Here is a 19522-nt window from a genome sequence, read left to right on the forward strand (position 1 = left end):
TCATTTTTTATTGTTTCGTTGCTGTAGGGGGCTATGTTTCGGAATTTCCCTAAAATACTTCACTCTCTTTATTTCATTGCCTGTGAATTTTTTTTGCTAAGTTGCTGTAGGGAGCTTGGCTTTGAAATTTCTCAAAAATCCTTGGTTCTCTTATTTTCATTACTTGTCATTTTTTATTGCTAAATTGCTGTAGGGAGCTATGCTTCTGATTTTTCTTAAAATCCTTCACTTTCTTCATTTAATTGCCCTTTCAATTTTTATTGCTAAGATGCTGTAGGGAGCTTTGTTTTAGACATTCCCTAAAATCCTTCTCTCTTTATGTTTCATTGCCTGTCATTTTTTATTGCTTTGTTGGTGTAAGGAACTTTGCTTTAGACTTTTCCTAAATTCCTTGGCTCTCTTTCTTTTATTGCCTGTAATTTTTTATTGCTTCGTTGCTGTAGGGAGCTATGCTTCAAAATCTCCCAAAAATCCTTCGTTCTTTTAATTTCATTGCCTTTCATTCTTTATTGTTTCATTGCTGTAAGGAGCTTTGCTTTAGACTTTTTCTAAAATCCTTGGCTCTCTTTTTTTCATTGCCTGTCATTTTTTGGTGCTTATTTGCTGTAGGGAGCTATGCTTCAGAATCTCCTTAAAATCCTTTGCTGTCTTTATTTCATTGCCTGTCATTTTTTATTGCTTTGTTGCTGTAGGGAGCAATGCTTTAGAATTTCCCTAAAATCCTTGGCTCTCTTTATTTCATTGCCTGTCATTTTTTTGGTAAGTTGCTGTAGGGGGCTATGTTTTAGATTTTCCCTAAAATACTTCTTTCTCTTTATTTCATTGCCTGTCATTTTTTATTGCTTCGTTGCTGTAGGGAGCTATGCTTTAGAATTTCCTTAAAATCCATGGATCTCTTTATTTGAGTGACTGTCATTTTTTATTGCTATAATGCTGTAAGGATCTTTGCTTTGGAATTTCCCAAAAATCCTTCGTTCTCTTTATTTCGTTACTTGTCATTTTTTATTATTTCGTTGCTGTAGGGAGCTATGTTTCAGAATTTCCCTAAAATACTTCACTCTCTTTATTTCATTGCCTGTGAATTTTTTTTGCTAAGTTGCTGTAGGGAGCTATGCTTCAAAATCTCCCAAAAATCCTTCGTTCTTTTAATTTCATTGCCTTTCATTCTTTATTGTTTCATTGCTGTAAGGAGCTTTGCTTTAGACTTTTTCTAAAATCCTTGGCTCTCTTTTTTTCATTGCCTGTCATTTTTTGGTGCTTATTTGCTGTAGGGAGCTATGCTTCAGAATCTCCTTAAAATCCTTTGCTGTCTTTATTTCATTGCCTGTCATTTTTTATTGCTTTGTTGCTGTAGGGAGCAATGCTTTAGAATTTCCCTAAAATCCTTGGCTCTCTTTATTTCATTGCCTGTCATTTTTTTGGTAAGTTGCTGTAGGGGGCTATGTTTTAGATTTTCCCTAAAATACTTCTTTCTCTTTATTTCATTGCCTGTCATTTTTTATTGCTTCGTTGCTGTAGGGAGCTATGCTTTAGAATTTCCTTAAAATCCATGGATCTCTTTATTTGAGTGACTGTCATTTTTTATTGCTATAATGCTGTAAGGATCTTTGCTTTGGAATTTCCCAAAAATCCTTCGTTCTCTTTATTTCGTTACTTGTCATTTTTTATTATTTCGTTGCTGTAGGGAGCTATGTTTCAGAATTTCCCTAAAATACTTCACTCTCTTTATTTCATTGCCTGTGAATTTTTTTTGCTAAGTTGCTGTAGGGAGCTTGGCTTTGAAATTTCTCAAAAATCCTTGGTTCTCTTATTTTCATTACTTGTCATTTTTTATTGCTAAATTGCTGTAGGGAGCTATGCTTCTGATTTTTCTTAAAATCCTTCACTTTCTTCATTTAATTGCCCTTTCAATTTTTATTGCTAAGATGCTTTAGGAAGCTTTGTTTTAGACATTCCCTAAAATCCTTCTCTCTCTATATTTCATTGCCTGTCATTTTTTATTGCTTCGTTGGTGTAAGGAACTTTGCTTTAGACTTTTCCTAAATTCCTTGGCTCCCTTTTTTTTATTGCCTGTCATTTTTTATTGCTTCGTTGCTGTAGGGAGCTATGCTTCAGAATCTCCCTAAAATCCTTCGTTCTTTTTATTTCATTGCCTTTCATTTTTTATTGTTTCATTGCTGTAAGGAGCTTTGCTTTAGACTTTTCCTAAAATCCTTGGCTCTCTTTTTTTATTGCCTGTCATTTTTTGGTGCTTCTTTGCAGTAGGGAGCTATGCTTCAGAATCTCCCTAAAATCCTTCGCTGTCTTTATTTTATTGCCTGTCATTTTCTATTGCTTTGTTGCTGTAGGGAACTATGCTTCAGAATTTTTTTGGAATCCTTCGCTGTCTTTATTTCTTTGCATGTCATTTTTTATTGCTTTGTTGCTGTAGGGAGCTATGCTTCAAAATTTCTTAAAAATCCTTTGTTCTCTTTATTTCATTGCCTGTCATTTATTATTGTATCGTTGCTGTAAGAAGCTATGCCTTAGAATTTTTCTAAAATCCTTCGTTCTCTTTATTTCAATGTCTCTCATTTTTTACTGCATCGTTGCTGTAGGGAGCTATGTTTTAGAGGTTCCCTAAAATCCATTGTTCTCTTTGACTCATTGCCTTTCTTTTTTTAATGCTAAGTTTGCTTTAAAGAGCTATGCTTTAGACATTTCCTAAAATCCTTGGCCCTCTTTATATCATTGCCTGTCATTTTCTATTGCTTTGTTGCTGTAGGGAGCTATTCTTTAGAATTTCCCTAAAGTCCTTCGTTCTCTTTATTTCATTGCCTGTCATTTTTATTGCTTCGTTGCTGTAAGAAGCTATGCTTTAGACTTTTCCTAAAATCCTTGGCCCTCTTTATTTCATTGCCTGTCATTTTCTATTGCTTTGTTGCTGTAGGGAACTATTCTTTAGAATTTTCCTAAAATCCTTCGTTTTCTTTATTTTATTGCCTGTCATTTTTATTGCTTCGTTGCTGTAAGAAGCTCTACTTTAGACTTTTCCTAAAATCCTTGGTTCTCTTCATTTCATTGCTTTTTTTTATAAATAAGTTGCTGTAGGGAGCTATGCTTTAGAACTTTCTTAAGATCTTTCACTTTCTTTATTTCCTTGCCCGTCATTTTTTTAATAATTCGTTGCTCAAGGGAGCTCTACTTCAGACTTTTCCTAAAATCCTTGGTTCTTTTTATTTCATTGCCTGCCATTTTTATGGCTTTTTTGATGTATGGAACTATGCTTGAGGATTTCTCTAAAATCCTTCGTTCTCTTTATTTTATTGCCTGTCATTTTATTTGCTTCGTTGTTGTAAGAAGCTATGCTTTAAATTTTTCCTAAAATCCTTGGCTCTCGTTATTTCCTTGCCTGTCATTTTTATTGCTTCGTTGCTGTAGGGAGCTATGCCTCAGAATTTTTTTTTAAATTCTTCGCTTTCTTTGATTTATTGCCTGTCATTTTTTATTGCTTCGTTGCTGTAGGGAGCTTTGCTTTGTGATTTCTCAAAAATCCCCAGTTTTCTTTATTTCATTGCCTGTCATTTTTTATTGCTTCGTTGCTGTAGGTAGCTATGCTTCAAAATCTCCCTAAAATCCTTCACTCTCTTTATTTCATGGCCTGTCTATTTTTATTGCTTCATTGCTGTAGGTAGCTATGCTTCAGAATTTCCCTAAAATCCTTCACTCTCTTTATTTCATTGTCTGTCATTTTTTATTGCTTCGTTGCTGTAGGGAGCTATTCTTTAGAATTTCACTAAAATCCTTCGTTCTCTTTATTTCATTGCCTGTCATTTTTATTTCTTCGTTGCTGTAAGAAGCTATGCTTTAGACTTTTCCTAAAATCCTTGGCCCTCTTTATTTCATTGCCTGTCATTTTTATTGCTTCGTTGCTGTAGAAAGCTATGCTTCAGAATCTCCCTAAAATCCTTCACTCTCTTTATTTCATGGCCTGTCTATTTTTATTGCTTCATTGCTGTAGGTAGCTATGCTTCAGAATTTCCCTAAAATCCTTCACTCTCTTTATTTCATTGTCTGTCATTTTTTATTGCTTCGTTGCTGTAGGGAGCTATTCTTTAGAATTTCACTAAAATCCTTCGTTCTCTTTATTTCATTGCCTGTCATTTTTATTTCTTCGTTGCTGTAAGAAGCTATGCTTTAGACTTTTCCTAAAATCCTTGGCCCTCTTTATTTCATTGCCTGTCATTTTTATTGCTTCGTTGCTGTAGAAAGCTATGCTTCAGAATCTCCCTAAAATCCTTCACTCTCTTTATTTCATGGCCTGTCTATTTTTATTGCTTCATTGCTGTAGGTAGCTATGCTTCAGAATTTCCCTAAAATCCTTCACTCTCTTTATTCAATTGTCTGTCATTTTTTATTGCTTCGTTGCTGTATAGAGCTATGCTTTTGAATTTTTCTAAAATCCTTCGTTCTCTTTATTTCATTGCCTGTCTATTTTTTATTGCTTCGTTGCTGTAAGGAGCTATGCTTTAGAATTTCCCCTAAAATCCTTCTTTCTCTTTATTTCATTTCTTGTCATTTTTTATTGCTAAGTTGCTGTAGGAAGCTATTCTTCAAAATTGACCTAAAATCCTTCGCTCTCTTAATTTCATTGCCTCTCTATTTTTAATACTTAGTTGTTGTAAGGAGCTTTGTTTTGGAATTTCCCAAAAAACCTTCGTTCTCTTTATTTCTTCACCTGTCATTTTTTATTGTTTCGTTGCTGTACTGAGTTTTGCTTGAGAATTTTCATAAAATTCTTCGTTCCCTTTATTTCATTGCCTGTCTATTTGTTATTGCCTCGTTACTATAAGGAGGTTTTCTTTAGACTTTTCTAAAAATCCTTGGCTCTCTTTATTTCGTTGCCTGTCATTTTTTATTGCTTCGTTGCTGTAGGGAGCTATGTTTTAGAATTTCCCTAAAATCCTTCGTTATCTTTATTTCATTGCCTTTGTTTTTTTAATGCTAAGTTTGCTTTAAGCAGCTATGCTTTAAACATTCCTAAAATCTTTGGTTCTCTTTATTTTATTGCCTGTCACTCTTTATTGCTTCGTTGCTGTATGGAGCTATGCTTTAGAATTTTCCTAAAATCCTTCGTTCTCTTTATTTTATTGCCTGTCATTTTTCTTGCATCGTTGCTGTAGGGAGCTATGTTTCAGAATTTTCTAAATATCCTTTGCTTTCTTTTTTCAATTGTCTGTCAATTTTTATTGCTAACTTGCTGTAGGGAGCTATGCTTCAGAATTTCCCTAGACTCCTTCGCTCTTTTTATTTTATTGTCGGTCGATTTTTATTGCTTAGTTGCTTTAGGGAGCTTTGCTTTGAAATTTTCTTAAAATTCATCACTCCCATTATTTTATTGACTGTCAATTTTTTTTGCTAATTTGCTGTAGGGAGCTACGCTTCACAATTTCTATAAAATCATTTCCTTTCTTCATTCATTTGCCTGTCAATTTTTTTTGCTAAGTTGCTGTAGGGAGCTATGTTTTAGATTTTACCTAAAATCCTTTGCTTTCTTTATTTCTTTGCTTGTTATTTTTTATTGCTTCGTTGCTGTAGGGAGCAATGTTTCAGAATCTTTCTAAAATCCTTCACTTTCTTTATTTCATTGCCTGTCTATTTTTAATGCTTAGTTTGCTGTAGGGAGCTATGCTTTAGATTTTCCTTAAAATCCTTCGTTCTTTTTATTTATTGCTTGTCGATTTTTATTGCTTTCTTTGCTGTAAGTAGCTATGCTTCTGAATTTCCCGAGAATACTTCGCTTTCTTTAGTCATTTGCCTGTCAATTTGTTTTGCTAACTTGCTGTAGGTAGCTATTTTTTAGAATTTCCCTAAAATCCTTAGCTCTCTTTATTTCATTGCCTGTCATTTTTTATAGCTAAGTGGCTGAAGGGAGCTTTGCTTTTGAATTTCCCAAATATCCTCTGTTCTCTTTATTTCATTGCTTGTTTTTTTTATTGCTAAGTTGCTGTAATAAGCTTTGCTTTTGAATTTCCCAAAAACCCAAAAAATAGTATTAATTGTACACAAAGAGTATTACTATGCCCACACAATTCAAATGAACGTGGAATGTTACTGAGGAAGTCAAGAGCTAGAGCTATAGGAACAGCATAAACGACGAGAAGCAATCCAATGCAAATGAGTGTAATACGATAAACTAAAATTTTACAATAAATTATAATTTGCTAGAACTTATGTAATTAATTGTCTTTCTTGACACGTAAGAAAAAGAAATTTGTCTTTTGAAGTCAGCAACTTAAATAGCTTGCATTATTTCATACCATACAGAGGACGGATCATTGTACAATGAAACTCATCTGCAATGTGGTTACTACATATATTTGACAGAAAGCATTGACAGATTCGTGTCCAAACTTATGGAAACCATTAAAGTAATACTAGAAACATTAAAAAGCCACATACATATTCATTATTTAAAGGACCTTAAAGTTTGAAAACACTTGCGCCTTGTTTTAGATTTAAACTGAATTTGAACTTAGCTCACATTAGTTACAAATAGAAACTAAAAGATTTGGAAAAAGACCAAACCCTAGAAACGAAGACACTGTGCGATTGCAATCTTGTTTCCCTGCCAGTCCGTCAGTGGATGTAAACTAACAATCTTTTGGTGGTACAAAAATGGATTTTCAAAACGCAAACGTTTGTTTATACTAAAGCTTTTAATTTGACACTTATTAGAGTTTAAAACGTCAGAACATAGATCGAAAACTCTGCGCTAGGAAATATATACACCCAATTGTGGATCGAAATAGGCCAATCAGAAACGCGAGCACATGTCTGTTAAGGTTGCCCAATCAGGGCCACTTCCCTATTGAGAATGTTACCAATGGAGTCCTGAGGTAAAAATGAACTCCTTTTGTCTACACAATAACGGTTTTTCGTGCTTATGTACACTTAGTGAGCAAAAGTATTGCACAGGCTGAAACAGAAATGGCAGCACCGCAGCAAAATATTCTATCGAGCCAAAATTCAAGTGGCCATAGCAAGTTTCATAAAAGCTAAAAGATGACTTTTAAACTGGAATATATTGGAAAATTTATCAAGTTTTGATGGCGAAAATAGTAAACGTAAGAATACTACTTATTTAGCTAGCTAATGCGTTTACAAAGCAAGCAGGTGCATTTATGTAGCTAGCTCACGCGTTTACAGGACGAAATGGGGCGTTTATTTAACTAGCTAATGCGTTTACAAAGCAAGCAGGTGCATTTATGTAGATAGCTCATGCGTTTACAGGACGAAATGGGGCGTTTATTTAGCTAGCTAATGCGTTTACAAAGCAAGCAGGTGCATTTATGTAGCTAGCTCATGCGTTTACAGGACGAAATGGGGCGTTTATTTAGCAAGCTAATGCGTTTACAGAGCAAACAGGTGCGTTTATGTAGCTAGCTCATGCGTTTACAGGACGAAATGGGGCGTTTATTTAGCTAGCTAATGCGTTTACAAAGGAAGCAGGTGCATTTATGTAGATAGCTCATGCGTTCACAGGACGAAATGGGGCGTTTATTTAGCTAGCTAAAGCGTTTACAGAGCAAGCAGGTGCGTTTATGTAGCTAGCTCATGCGTTTACAGCGATATGAGGCGTTTATTTAGCTAGCTAATGCGTTTACAAAGCAAGCAAGTGCGTTTATGTAGCTAGCTCATGCGTTTACAGGACGAAATGGGGCGTTTATTTAGCTAGCTAATGCGTTTACAGAGCAAGCAGGTGCGTTTATGTAGCTAGCTCATGCGTTTACAGCGAAATGGGGCGTTTATTTAGCTAGCTAATGCGTTTACAAAGCAAGCAGGTGCATTTATGTAGCTAGCTCATGCGTTTACAGGACGAAATGGGGCGTTTATTTAACTAGCTAATGCGTTTACAAAGCAAGCAGGTGCATTTATGTAGCTAGCTCATGCGTTTACAGGACGAAATGGGGCGTTTATTTAGCTAGCTAATGCGTTTACAAAGGAAGCAGGTGCATTTATGTAGCTAGCTCATGCGTTTACAGCGAAATGGGGCGTTTATTTAGCTAGCTAATGCGTTTACAAAGCAAGCAGGTGCATTTATGTAGCTAGCTCATGCGTTTACAGGACGAAATGGGGCGTTTATTTAGCTAGCTAATACGTTTACAAAGGAAGCAGGTGCATTTATGTAGATAGCTCATGCGTTCACAGGACGAAATGGGGCGTTTATTTAGCTAGCTAAAGCGTTTACAGAGCAAGCAGGTGCGTTTATGTAGCTAGCTCATGCGTTTACAGCGATATGAGGCGTTTATTTAGCTAGCTAATGCGTTTACAAAGCAAGCAAGTGCGTTTATGTAGCTAGCTCATGCGTTTACAGGACGAAATGGGGCGTTTATTTAGCTAGCTAATGCGTTTACAGAGCAAGCAGGTGCGTTTATGTAGCTAGCTCATGCGTTTACAGCGAAATGGGGCGTTTATTTAACTAGCTAATGCGTTTACAAAGCAACCAGGTGCATTTATGTAGCTAGCTAACGTGTTTACAGGACGAAATGGGGCGTTTATTTAGCTAGCTAAAGCGTTTACAGAGCAAGCAGGTGCGTTTATGTAGCTAGCTCATGCGTTTACAGCGATATGAGGCGTTTATTTAGCTAGCTAATGCGTTTACAAAGCAAGCAAGTGCGTTTATGTAGCTAGCTCATGCGTTTACAGGACGAAATGGGGCGTTTATTTAGCTAGCTAATGCGTTTACAGAGCAAGCAGGTGCGTTTATGTAGCTAGCTCATGCGTTTACAGCGAAATGGGTCGTTTATTTAACTAGCTAATGCGTTTACAAAGCAACCAGGTGCGTTTATGTAGCTAGCTAACGTGTTTACAGGACGAAATGGGGCGTTTATTTAGCTAGCTAATACGTTTACAAAGCAACCAGGTGCGTTTATGTAGCTAGCTAACGCGTTTACAGGACGAAATGGGGCGTTTATTTAGCAAGCTAATGCGTTTACAAAGCAAGCAGGTGCGTTTATGTAGCTAGCTAATGCGTTTACAGGACGAAATGGGGCGTTTATTTAGCTAGCTAATGCGTTTACAAAGCAAGCAGGTGCATTTATGTAGCCAGCTCATGCGTTTACAGGACGAAATGGGGCGTTTATTTAGCTAGCTAATACGTTTACAAAGCAAGCAGGTGCGTTTATGTAGCTAGCTAATGCGTTTACGGGACAAAATGGGGCGTTTATTTAGCTAGCTGATACGTTTACAAAGCAAGCAGGTGCGTTTATATAGCTAGCTAATGCGTTTACAGGACGAAATGGGGCGTTTATTTAGCTAGCTAATACGTTTAGAAAGCAAGCAGGTGCATTTATGTTGCTAGCTCATGCGTTTTCAGGACGAAATGGGGCGTTTATTTAGCTAGCTAATGCGTTTACAAGGCAAGCAGGTGCGTTTATGTAGCTAGCTAACGCGTTTACAGGACGAAATGGGGTGTTTATTTAGTTAGCTTATGCGTTTACAAAGGAAGCAGGTGCGTTTATGTAGCTAGCTAATGCGTTTACAGGACGAAATGGGGCGTTTATTTAGCTAGCTAATGCGTTTACAAAGCAAGCAGGTGCGTTTATGTAGCTAGCTAATGCGTTTATAGATGCGTTTATTTAGCCATCCTGGGCCATCTTGGGTATTAATTCGAAGATTCTATATTGAATATTGATTATTTCCTATTCATTTTCCCTTTCCCTTTTCCATAGGGCTGATTTCATTCAATATTTCATGCTGTTTTTGAGGATTAAAATTTCAGAAAATTATGTTTTTGTAAAGCACATAAACATTTTCTCCTACCCTCAGTAAATTATGCTGTATTTTTGCTTGTTTTTTACAACGTATTATTATCAGCATTTTCTATAAAGAGATAAATTTGCACCTTGGCAGTATCCAGGGCACCGTGCAATCTCCTTAAACCCCAAAAGGATGACATTTCCGCCTTTCTCTGTTCACGTAGGAAAAAAAACCAAAACCTTTGGTATCAAATGGATGCAAGAAATGCATGTTTTTTTGTCACCATAATATAAGCCTTTCTGGGTGGGTTATTAAACGCTCCTAGAGAATATTCCATATTCTCAAGCATGCCCCCTTTTGCGTAATAAGAAAAGCACCCCTTAACGCGATATTTTTATCTTGAAACTTCAAATATTTATTTGTTCCATTTCACTGAGGCTGCTCCCTGCTGACCACTTTCAAACAAAGGTATATCCACAGAATAATGGGGTCGGGAGATTGCGCAAGAACGCAACAAAATTGATGCCTCTGGGGTATACAGATACAACTTGAATGCCGTACAAGTCATTGATAAATTATTATCTCAACCGAGGGACAAATCACTCTAAGAAAATCTCGTACACCTTTTGTGAAAATCCTATTTTTTTATCTGAAAATCTCTTGAAATCCTTTTGTTTTAGGCAAAATCTCGTACGCTATTTGCAAGAGTGAATCGCCCCTCGATCTCAGGCATCAGCAAACTGTTGTACAAGCAGGAAATCGCAACTTGTCACTAATGATGATTTTTTGCAAAATTATCAATGATCAAGGTCAAATAATTATAAATACAACCAATGAAAATGATCAAATGACAATGGCTAATATCAAGACTGCACAGAAAACCGAAAACAACGTTTTGGATCGAAAATCACTAGAGAGGCGAAACCAAATAGGCAATCACGCGCCAATACTCCTTTTATTTTAGGTCATTTTCGATCCACCAAAGTGCTCAATTCCCGACACAGTTTTCAAATGCTACATCAAAACTTATGCATCAAATAAACCTTTAATAACAGAAAGACCATTGAGATATCATTAGAAAGACTTTCAAACGACTTCTAAGCTCTTTATTGAAGTTGCCAACTTTGCTTATGAATAGCTTTGACTGAGTTTGCGAACTTCTTTTTGCTAACGAAACAAAAAAGCGAGCAGTCTCTGCAAGTCTCGCTGTTTAAAACAAACTATGATCTTTTTAACATCAAATTAAGGAAGAAGTTCAATAAAATTAAATATTCAGGAAGGTTGAATATTTAATGGAAGAAGTATGTGTTTAAAGGGTCGCCTTTGAAGGGGATTCAGCTGCCGTAACCTAAATTCGTAAGAGGATTTCCTTCTTCAAAAACAAATTCCTTCGTGGGCAGATTTGTATGTGAACCAATCTCTTTTTATGGCTGAAAATTTTCCAGGATTGATTCTGTTTTGCTCCTCTTAGAAGTGTCTTCGTTAAATCTCAGCAATGGAATGCCGTAAGGGGCAAGCATCTCAAAGAAACCAGCAGCACAGTCACTCTTTGTAACCATGTACGACGTCAGTCGTCACCTCTCTGTGTATCTGTCAATTCAAAAAGATAAGACATTTCAGCCAAAAGTGACATTTTCATCAAATTTTTAGGTGAATGCCGCAGACACCCAGTGGACGCCGCAACAGAAGATGATGTCGATGCATCAGTAGCAAAGAGGCAAACGCAAGTGAAGAAAAGGTTTAGGGAATGAACCAAATCTCCACATAGAAACCCAATACAGACACTTTTTCCTAGTTTGTTTATCGTTTTAAATTTTAAAGATTTTCTATGCATAGAAACGTGTTGCCGGAAATTTCTTTCCCCATGTCGTGTAAACTTGATTTCTCACATTCGCCTTTGTAAAGGCCCTTGCCCTTGAAGCTTTTGTGCCGCCTAAACGCCGAAGATTACGTAGGGTTAGGGTAACTCTGAATAGAAAGCTGCTGTTTGGAGTCATCTATTGTCGGAAAATATGTAAAGGAGTCCCTAAGTTAACGATAAACAACCACTTCGATCGCGTGAATCATAGGTCAATGCAGAATTGAGCCCCTTTCCTACCCCAGCCCTGAATCCTTAGTAAATGTATAATCTGAAACTACTTAGCAACTTGCCCTCTCAGACTCTCCGATACACTCCTTTTCGAGCGGTGTTCAAATGCCCATCTACGTCGAGAGCATTCCCCATCATTGTTACATTGTTTATGTTCTCCTTTTAGGTTCGGCCTTGTCAATTGCCACCCTCAACAAATTAAGAGAGTATTTTGAGATGAAGCTTTAGAAATTGTCTATTGAATTTCTTTTGTTTGAAGTGAGAATCTTTTGAATCGTTGGTTTTTAGGAAAGATAATTTTTACTCGCTCATCCAAAAGGTTAAAGTAAACGTCCTTTTGTGGAATGGTAGCATGGATTGAGATAAATATTGCTTATTTTCTGTGTATTTTTCCTGTTTTGCGTTTAAAAGATATTTGATATTCCAGCCGGCCCGGCCCTCACCTCTTAGTGTTTTCACAAAGAGAGGCTTTTGTCTGAAATTGAATGGCCAGTGTTTCAGCTAGAAGTTGCATTATTGGCGAAACCATAAACAGTATCAAATTTTAGTTTCCACCATTAGGTGCGGGAGGTTGCGGCCGTCCTTGTGGTATTTCGTTTTGTCGAATAGGACCGATTTAAGCAAGGTTATTTGACTTTTTCTTGGCTGAGAGCAAGGGGGATTCAGGTTTACATAAAGGCGTTCAGAAAAAACAATAGGCTTGTGATTCCCCGAGTTTCTGAAGACTTGGGTTTTTAACGATTTACACAAAAAGTATCACAGTTACAAGTTTTTTAGTGCATTCATGAGATGGGCCGTTCGATGCTCGATTTTTTGAGCTATTTCCCGTAATTTTGGGACCTGTTTATGCTGAGTTATTGAGGATTTAGTGATTAAAACACGCAAAAAACGGTTTTTTGCAGTTTAAAAATCGAAAACAGCCGATAAAAATTCTGCGAGGGGTTCAAAATATCGCTGATTTTTTGCTCGATTTTTTGAGCTATTGCTTGTCTTGTTTGAAGCGTGCGTTACTGAATTAACTCGATTTTTCCGAAAAGTGCACTTTTCAAATTTTCTCAAATTTGCATCGCAGCGACCGATCAAGCTCAAACCGGTAACTGCGGCGGCGGTCAAAACTTTTTCTTTAAAAATGGTGTTTTATTGGAATTTAAAAACAGGAAAAGCCTGTGAACGGGTAAAAGAGCTTCCTTGATTCGATTTAAGTGCATTTAAAGTTGCATTTCATGACTTTTTAAAGTTTCGATACATTTGCCCAATGTTGCTAGCCGCCCGTCGCCCGATCGGCTTGTTCGGTCAAAAAACTCTCAAAACCGTCTGATTTTCACAGCTCTTTGGGAATTTCCATTTCTTTTGTTCTAATCATTAAATCCTCAATAACTCGGCAAAGACAGGTCCTAAAATTACGGGAAACGGCTCACAAAATCGAGCATCAAACGGTCCATCTCATGGATGCACTCAAAAACTTGTAACTGTGATACTTTTTGTGTAAATCGCTAAAAACCCAAGTCTTTAGAAACAGGGGAATCACAAGCCTTTTGATTTTTCTGAACGCCTTTATGTAAACCTGAACCCCCCTTGCTCTCAGCCAAGAAAAAGTCGAATAACTTTGCAAAAATCGGTCCCATTCGACAAAAGGAAACGAAAAACGGTGTTTAATTGGAATTTAAAAACAGGAAAAGTCTGTGAACGGTGAAAAGAGCTTCCTGGATTCGATTTAAATGCATTTAAAATTGCATTTCATGATTTTTTAAAGTTTCGATACATTTGCCCAATGTTGCTAGCCGCCCGTCGCCCGATCGGATTGTTCGGTCAAGAAACTCTCAAAACTGTCTGATTTTCACAGTTCTTTGGGAATTTCCATTTCTTTTGTTCTAATCATTAGATCCTCAATAACTCGGCAAAGACAGGTCCTAAAATTACGGGAAACGGCTCAAAAAATCGAGCATCAAACGGTCCATCTCATGGATGCGCTCAAAAACTTGTAACTGTGATACTTTTTGTGTAAATCGCTAAAAACCCAAGTCTTTAGGAACTCGGGGAATCACAAGCCTTTTGATTTTTCTGAACGCCTTTATGTAAACCTGAATTCCCCTTGCTCTCAGCCAAGAAAAAGTTGAATAACTTTGCAAAAATCGGTCCCATTCGACAAAAGGAAACGAAAAGCGGTGTTTAATTGGGGCAAATGTATCGAAACTTTCAAAAATCATGAAATGCAACTTTAAATGCATTTAAATCGAATCAAGGAAGCTCTTTTACCCGTTCACAGACTTTTCCTGTTTTTAAGTTCCAATTAAACACCGTTTTTCAAGAAAAAGTTTGACCGCCGCCGCAGTTACCGGTTTGAGCTTGATCGGTCGCTGCGATGCAAATTTGAGAAAATTTGAAAAGTGCACTTTTCGGAAAAATCGAGTTAATTCAGTAACGCAAGCTTCAAACAAGACAAGCAATAGCTCAAAAAATCGAGCAAAAAATCAGCGATATTTTGAACCCCTCGCAGAATTTTTATCGGCTGTTTTCGATTTTTAAACTGCAAAAAACCGTTTTTTGCGTGTTTTAATCACTAAATCCTCAATAACTCAGCATAAACAGGTCCCAAAATTACGGGAAATAGCTCAAAAAATCGAGCATCGAACGGCCCATCTCATGAATGCACTAAAAAACTTGTAACTGTGATACTTTTTGTGTAAATCGCTAAAAACCCAAGTCTTCAGAAACTCGGGGAATCATAAGCCTATTGTTTTTTCTGAACGCCTTTATGTAAACCTGAATCCCCCTTGCTCTCAGCCAACAAAAAGTCAAATAACTTTGCTTAAATCGGTCCTATTCGACAAAACGAAATACCACAAGGACGGCCGCAACCTCCCGCACCTAATGGTGGAAACTAAAATTTGATACTGTTTATGGTTTCGCCAATAATGCAACTTCTAGCTGAAACACTGGCCATTCAATTTCAGACAAAAGCCTCTCTTTGTGAAAACACTAAGAGGTGAGGGCCGGGCCGGCTGGAATATCAAATATCTTTTAAACGCAAAACAGGAAAAATACACAGAAAATAAGCAATATTTATCTCAATCCATGCTACCATTCCACAAAAGGACGTTTACTTTAACCTTTTGGATGAGCGAGTATCAATTATCTTTCCTAAAAACCAACAATTCAAAAGATTCTCACTTCAAACAAAAGAAATTCAATAGACAATTTCTAAAGCTTCATCTCAAAATACTCTCTTAATTTGTTTAAGGTTGCAATCGACAAGGCCGAACCTAAAAGGAGAACATAAACAATGTATCAATGATGGGGAATGCTCCCGATGGAGATGGGCATCTTTTCGCTGTAGTTAGACGACACTTGTCGTTCACTGTTTAAAAAGGAGAGTTTGAGAGGGCAATAAGGGTGCTAAGTAGCTTCAGAATATACATTTACTAAGGATGCAGGGTTGTAAGTAGGAAAGGGGTTCAATATTACCAGGGGCGTCGCGACTGGGGGGTGTCACACCTCCTCAATAGCATCTGGATAGGAAATTTCAGGTAAAGTCCGCCCAGTGGAAGCAACGCTTTAGGAATTTCAGAGACCGTCATGCTTAAGATCAATAAAGGATTAAGCAAAGGTAGTTGCTTCTTTGGTTAAATATGATTTTTCTTGATATGAAGGAAGGTAAACAAACTAATGATTTGAAGATTTGAAGATTTCTTGTTGGCACAAAATTTAATAATCCATGCCCTCTTTAGGTAAAATTGTGCCATGTGTTCATTTCCCCTAAAGTTTCTCGGTAGAAGCGTCAACTGCAATTCATAATGAGCTCCAGGTTTTTTTGTAACATTCAAAAGGCATGCTAGGTTGGAAAGAGGGATCTTAATTGACAACCAGTGCTGCTTGTTACCTGGCTTCAGAGGTAACTGACAACATGGAATTTTTCAAACCACGGGGAAATTTTGCCAGTTGTTTTTATCTGCAGCTCAATTTGTTTGTAAAAATAAAAGAATTTTTAATAGGATTAATAGGATTGCTTTAGTAAAATTTGGTAAAAAAAATGTATTTTCCAGGGAACTGGAAGCATCAAAATTCGAAAATTTTCTAGTCCCTCGGCGGCAACCATGGTGCGGGCTCGGGTAGGTATATCCTTGCCCGTCCCGATATACAGATTTGACAAAACCATTATTAAAGTCTGTTATAATCATATAAAATTGAAAATTGCAAATTATATGCCACACCGTTAGATTGACAAAAAGTATTGCAGAGGTTTGCTTCAGCATGTTAAGAATTTCAGGTAATTGTTTAATAATCAGGTAAATTTGTTGTCCACACCTCCAAGCAAGGCTTGCCTCGCGATTGCCCTGGATATTGCATTGACCTATGTTCCACGCGATCGAAGAGGGTGTGTTTATGGTTAACTTAGAGACTTCTTTGTACATTTCCCGACAATAGATGGCTCCAAATTGCAGCTTTCCGTTCAGAGTTACCCTACTTAATTTTGGGCAGTTAGGCCGAACAATTTCGGTAGTTAGGCGGTACATAAGCGGCACATTAAGGGCGAGGGGGGCATTCCATTCGGGAGCTAAAGGCGACTGGACAAGTTATAAAGAGATGTTACAAGGCCGAGCGTGAGAAATCAAGTTTACATGCCATACGGAATAGAATTTTCTGCAACGTTCTTGTGGCTGCAAAATCTTTAAACGATTACAAACAAGGAAAGTGTCTGTATTTGATTTCTGTATAGAGACTTGGTTCATGTGGTAAACCTTTCCTTCATGTGCGTTTGCCTCTTTGCTACTGATGCATCGACATCATCTTTTATTGCGGTGTCCACTGGGTGTCTGCGACAACGAACATTTCTCCTAGAAAATTTAATGAAAATGTAACTTTTAGCTGAAATGTCTTATTCCTTAAAATTAAAAGCTACACAGAAAGGTGCCGTCGTACATGGTTCTAAAGGGTGACTGTGTTGTTGGTTTTTTTGAGGTGCTTGCCCCTTACAGCATTCCATTGCTTCACAAGAAGGAAGTCCTTTTACGAAACCTAGGTTCAAGGCGGCTGAGTCCCCTTCAAAGGCGCCCCTCCAAGCACAAAGTTCTTCCATTGAATATTCGAAGCGCTTTAGAACAAATTTCAAGCATTTTTTGTTCTTAATTTGATGTTATGAAGACCATGGTTTGTTTTAAACAGCGGGGCTTGCAGAGACTGCTTGCTTTTTGTGTCTTAAGCAAAACTAAGTTCGAAAACCTTAGTAAAAGCTTTTCGCGATCAAAATTGGCAACTTCAATAAAAAGCTTAGAAGTCATTTGGAAGTTTTTCTAGTGATATCTCAATGGTCTTTTTGCGATGAAAGGGTTATTTGATGCATCAGTTTTGATGTAGCATTTGAAAACTGTGTCAGGAATTGAGCACTTTGGTGGATCGAAAATGACCTAAAAGGAGTATTGGCGCGTGATTGGCTATTTGGTTGTGCGGTATTCAAGTTGTATCTGTTGTATACCTCAGAGGCATCAATTTTGTAGCGTTCTCGCGCAATCTCCCGACCCCATTGTCCTGTGGATACACCTTTGTTTGAAGGTGGTCAGCAGGGAGCAGCCTCAGTGAAATGGATTACATAAATATTTGGAGTTTCAAGATAAACATATCACGTTAAGGGGTGCTTTTCCTATTACACAAAAGGGGACATGGAAGAGGAAAGGGCTATTCGCCGAAAAAAAAGCAACTCGCAGCCTTGAGAAAATGGAAAATTTCTAGGAACGTTTAATAACCCACCCAGAAAGACTATATTATGATGACAAAAATACATGCATTTCCTTATAAAAAAAGGTTGATAAAAATAAACTGTAAAAATTTGTAATAAAAAATACAGCATAATTTACTAAAGGTAAAAGAAACTGTCAATGTGCAATACAAAAATATTTTTAACTGAAGGTTGACATCAGCATAAAAATTGAATGAAATCATGAAAACTTTGGATTAATACCCTGCAAAAATATATTTTTAGTCAACTGCCTATTGCATTTTCGTCATCTGAGGGTATCAAGGCTGCTAAAGAGATCCTAAAGAGAAAGAATTTAGAGAAACTCTGAAGCAAATATTCCTGATGCAACATAGCAATAAAAATTTACAGACAGTTAAAAAAAGAGAACGAAGGATTTTAGAGAAACTCTAGAGCAAAGCTCCCTACAGCAACGTAGAATGAAAAATTGACAGGCAGTTAAATAAAGAGAAAAAAGGATTTAAGAGAAACACTAAAGCAAAGCTCCCTACAGCAACGTAGCATGAAAAATTGGCAGGCAGTAAAATAAAGAGAACGAAGGATTTTAGAGAAACTCTAAAGGAAAGCTCCTTCTAGGAGCATAGCAAAAAAAAATTAACAGGCAGTAAAATAAAGAGAAAGAAGGATTTTAGAGAAACTCTAAAGCAAAGCATCCTACAGCAACGTAGCAACAAAAATTGACAGGCAGTAAAATAAAGAGAACGAAGGATTTTAGAGAAACTCTAAAGCAAAGCTCCCTACAGCAACGTAGCATGAAAAATTGGCAGGCAGTGAAATAAAGAGAACGAAGGATTTTAGAGAAACTCTAAAGCAAAGCTCCCTACAGCAACGTAGCATGAAAAATTGGCAGGCAGTAATATAAAGAGAACGAAGGATTTTAGAGAAACTCTAAAGCAAAGCTCCCTACAGCAACGTAGCATGAAAAATTGGCAGGCAGTAAAATAAAGAGAACGAAGGATTTTAGAGAAACTTTAAAGGAAAGCTCCTTCTAGGAGCATAGCAAAAAAAATAAACAGGCAGTAAAATAAAGAGAAAAAAGGATTTTAGAGAAACTCTAAAGCAAAGCTCCCTACAGCAACGTAGCATGAAAAATTGGCAGGCAGTAAAATAAAGAGAACGAAGGATTTTAGAGAAACTCTAAAGGAAAGCTCCTTCTAGGAGCATAGCAAAAAAAATTAACAGGCAGTAAAATAAAGAGAAAAAAGGATTTTAGAGAAACTCTAAAGCAAAGCATCCTACAGCAACGAAGCAACAAAAATTGACAGGCAGTTAAATAAAGAGAAAAAAGGATTTTAGAGAAACTCTAAAGGAAAGCTCCTTCTAGGAGCATAGCAAAAAAATTAACAGGCAGTAAAATAAAGAAAAAGAAGGATTTTAGAGAAACTCTAAAGCAAAGCATCCTACAGCAACGTAGCAACAAAAATTGACAGGCAGTTAAATAAAGAGAAAAAAGGATTTTAGAGAAACTCTAAAGCAAAGCTCCCTACAGCAACGTAGCATGAAAAATTGGCAGGCAGTAAAATAAAGAGAACGAAGGATTTTAGAGAAACTCTAAAGGAAAGCTCCTTCTAGGAGCAAAGCAAAAAAAATTAACAGGCAGTAAAATAAAGAGAAAGAAGGATTTTAGAGAAACTCTAAAGCAAAGCATCCTACAGCAACGTAGCAACAAAAATTGACAGGCAGTTAAATAAAGAGAAAAAAGGATTTTAGAGAAACTCTAAAGCAAAGCTCCCTACAGCAACGTAGCATGAAAAATTGGCAGGCAGTAAAATAAAGAGAACGAAGGATTTTAGAGAAACTCTAAAGGAAAGCTCCTTCTAGGAGCATAGCAAAAAAAATTAACAGGCAGTAAAATAAAGAGAAAGAAGGATTTTAGAGAAACTCTAAAGCAAAGCTCCCTACAGCAACGTAGCAACAAAAATTGACAGGCAGTTAAATAA

At 36.9% G+C, this 19522-nt stretch overlaps 1 protein-coding gene across 2 annotated transcripts in view; it reads right to left on the reverse strand.

The window, feature by feature from the left end:
* The window catches only part of LOC135682100 (uncharacterized), a 249231-nt gene that overhangs the window by 146684 nt on the left and 83025 nt on the right, over window positions 1-19522 (reverse strand). The window contains exon 7 of one of the 2 annotated variants that reach the window (XR_016144979.1): window positions 14659-16665. The exons of the other annotated variant lie outside the window; for it this stretch is intronic. The gene's annotated coding sequence lies outside the window, so the exon portion shown is untranslated. Of the gene's footprint in view, window positions 1-14658; window positions 16666-19522 lie in introns of those variants that run through there. 2 annotated transcript variants of the gene reach the window in all.

This window comes from Rhopilema esculentum, chromosome 20, assembly GCF_057945365.1.
Source record: "Rhopilema esculentum isolate cy_ngs chromosome 20, ASM5794536v1, whole genome shotgun sequence".
In the NCBI taxonomy this organism is placed as follows: Eukaryota; Metazoa; Cnidaria; class Scyphozoa; order Rhizostomeae; family Rhizostomatidae; genus Rhopilema; species Rhopilema esculentum.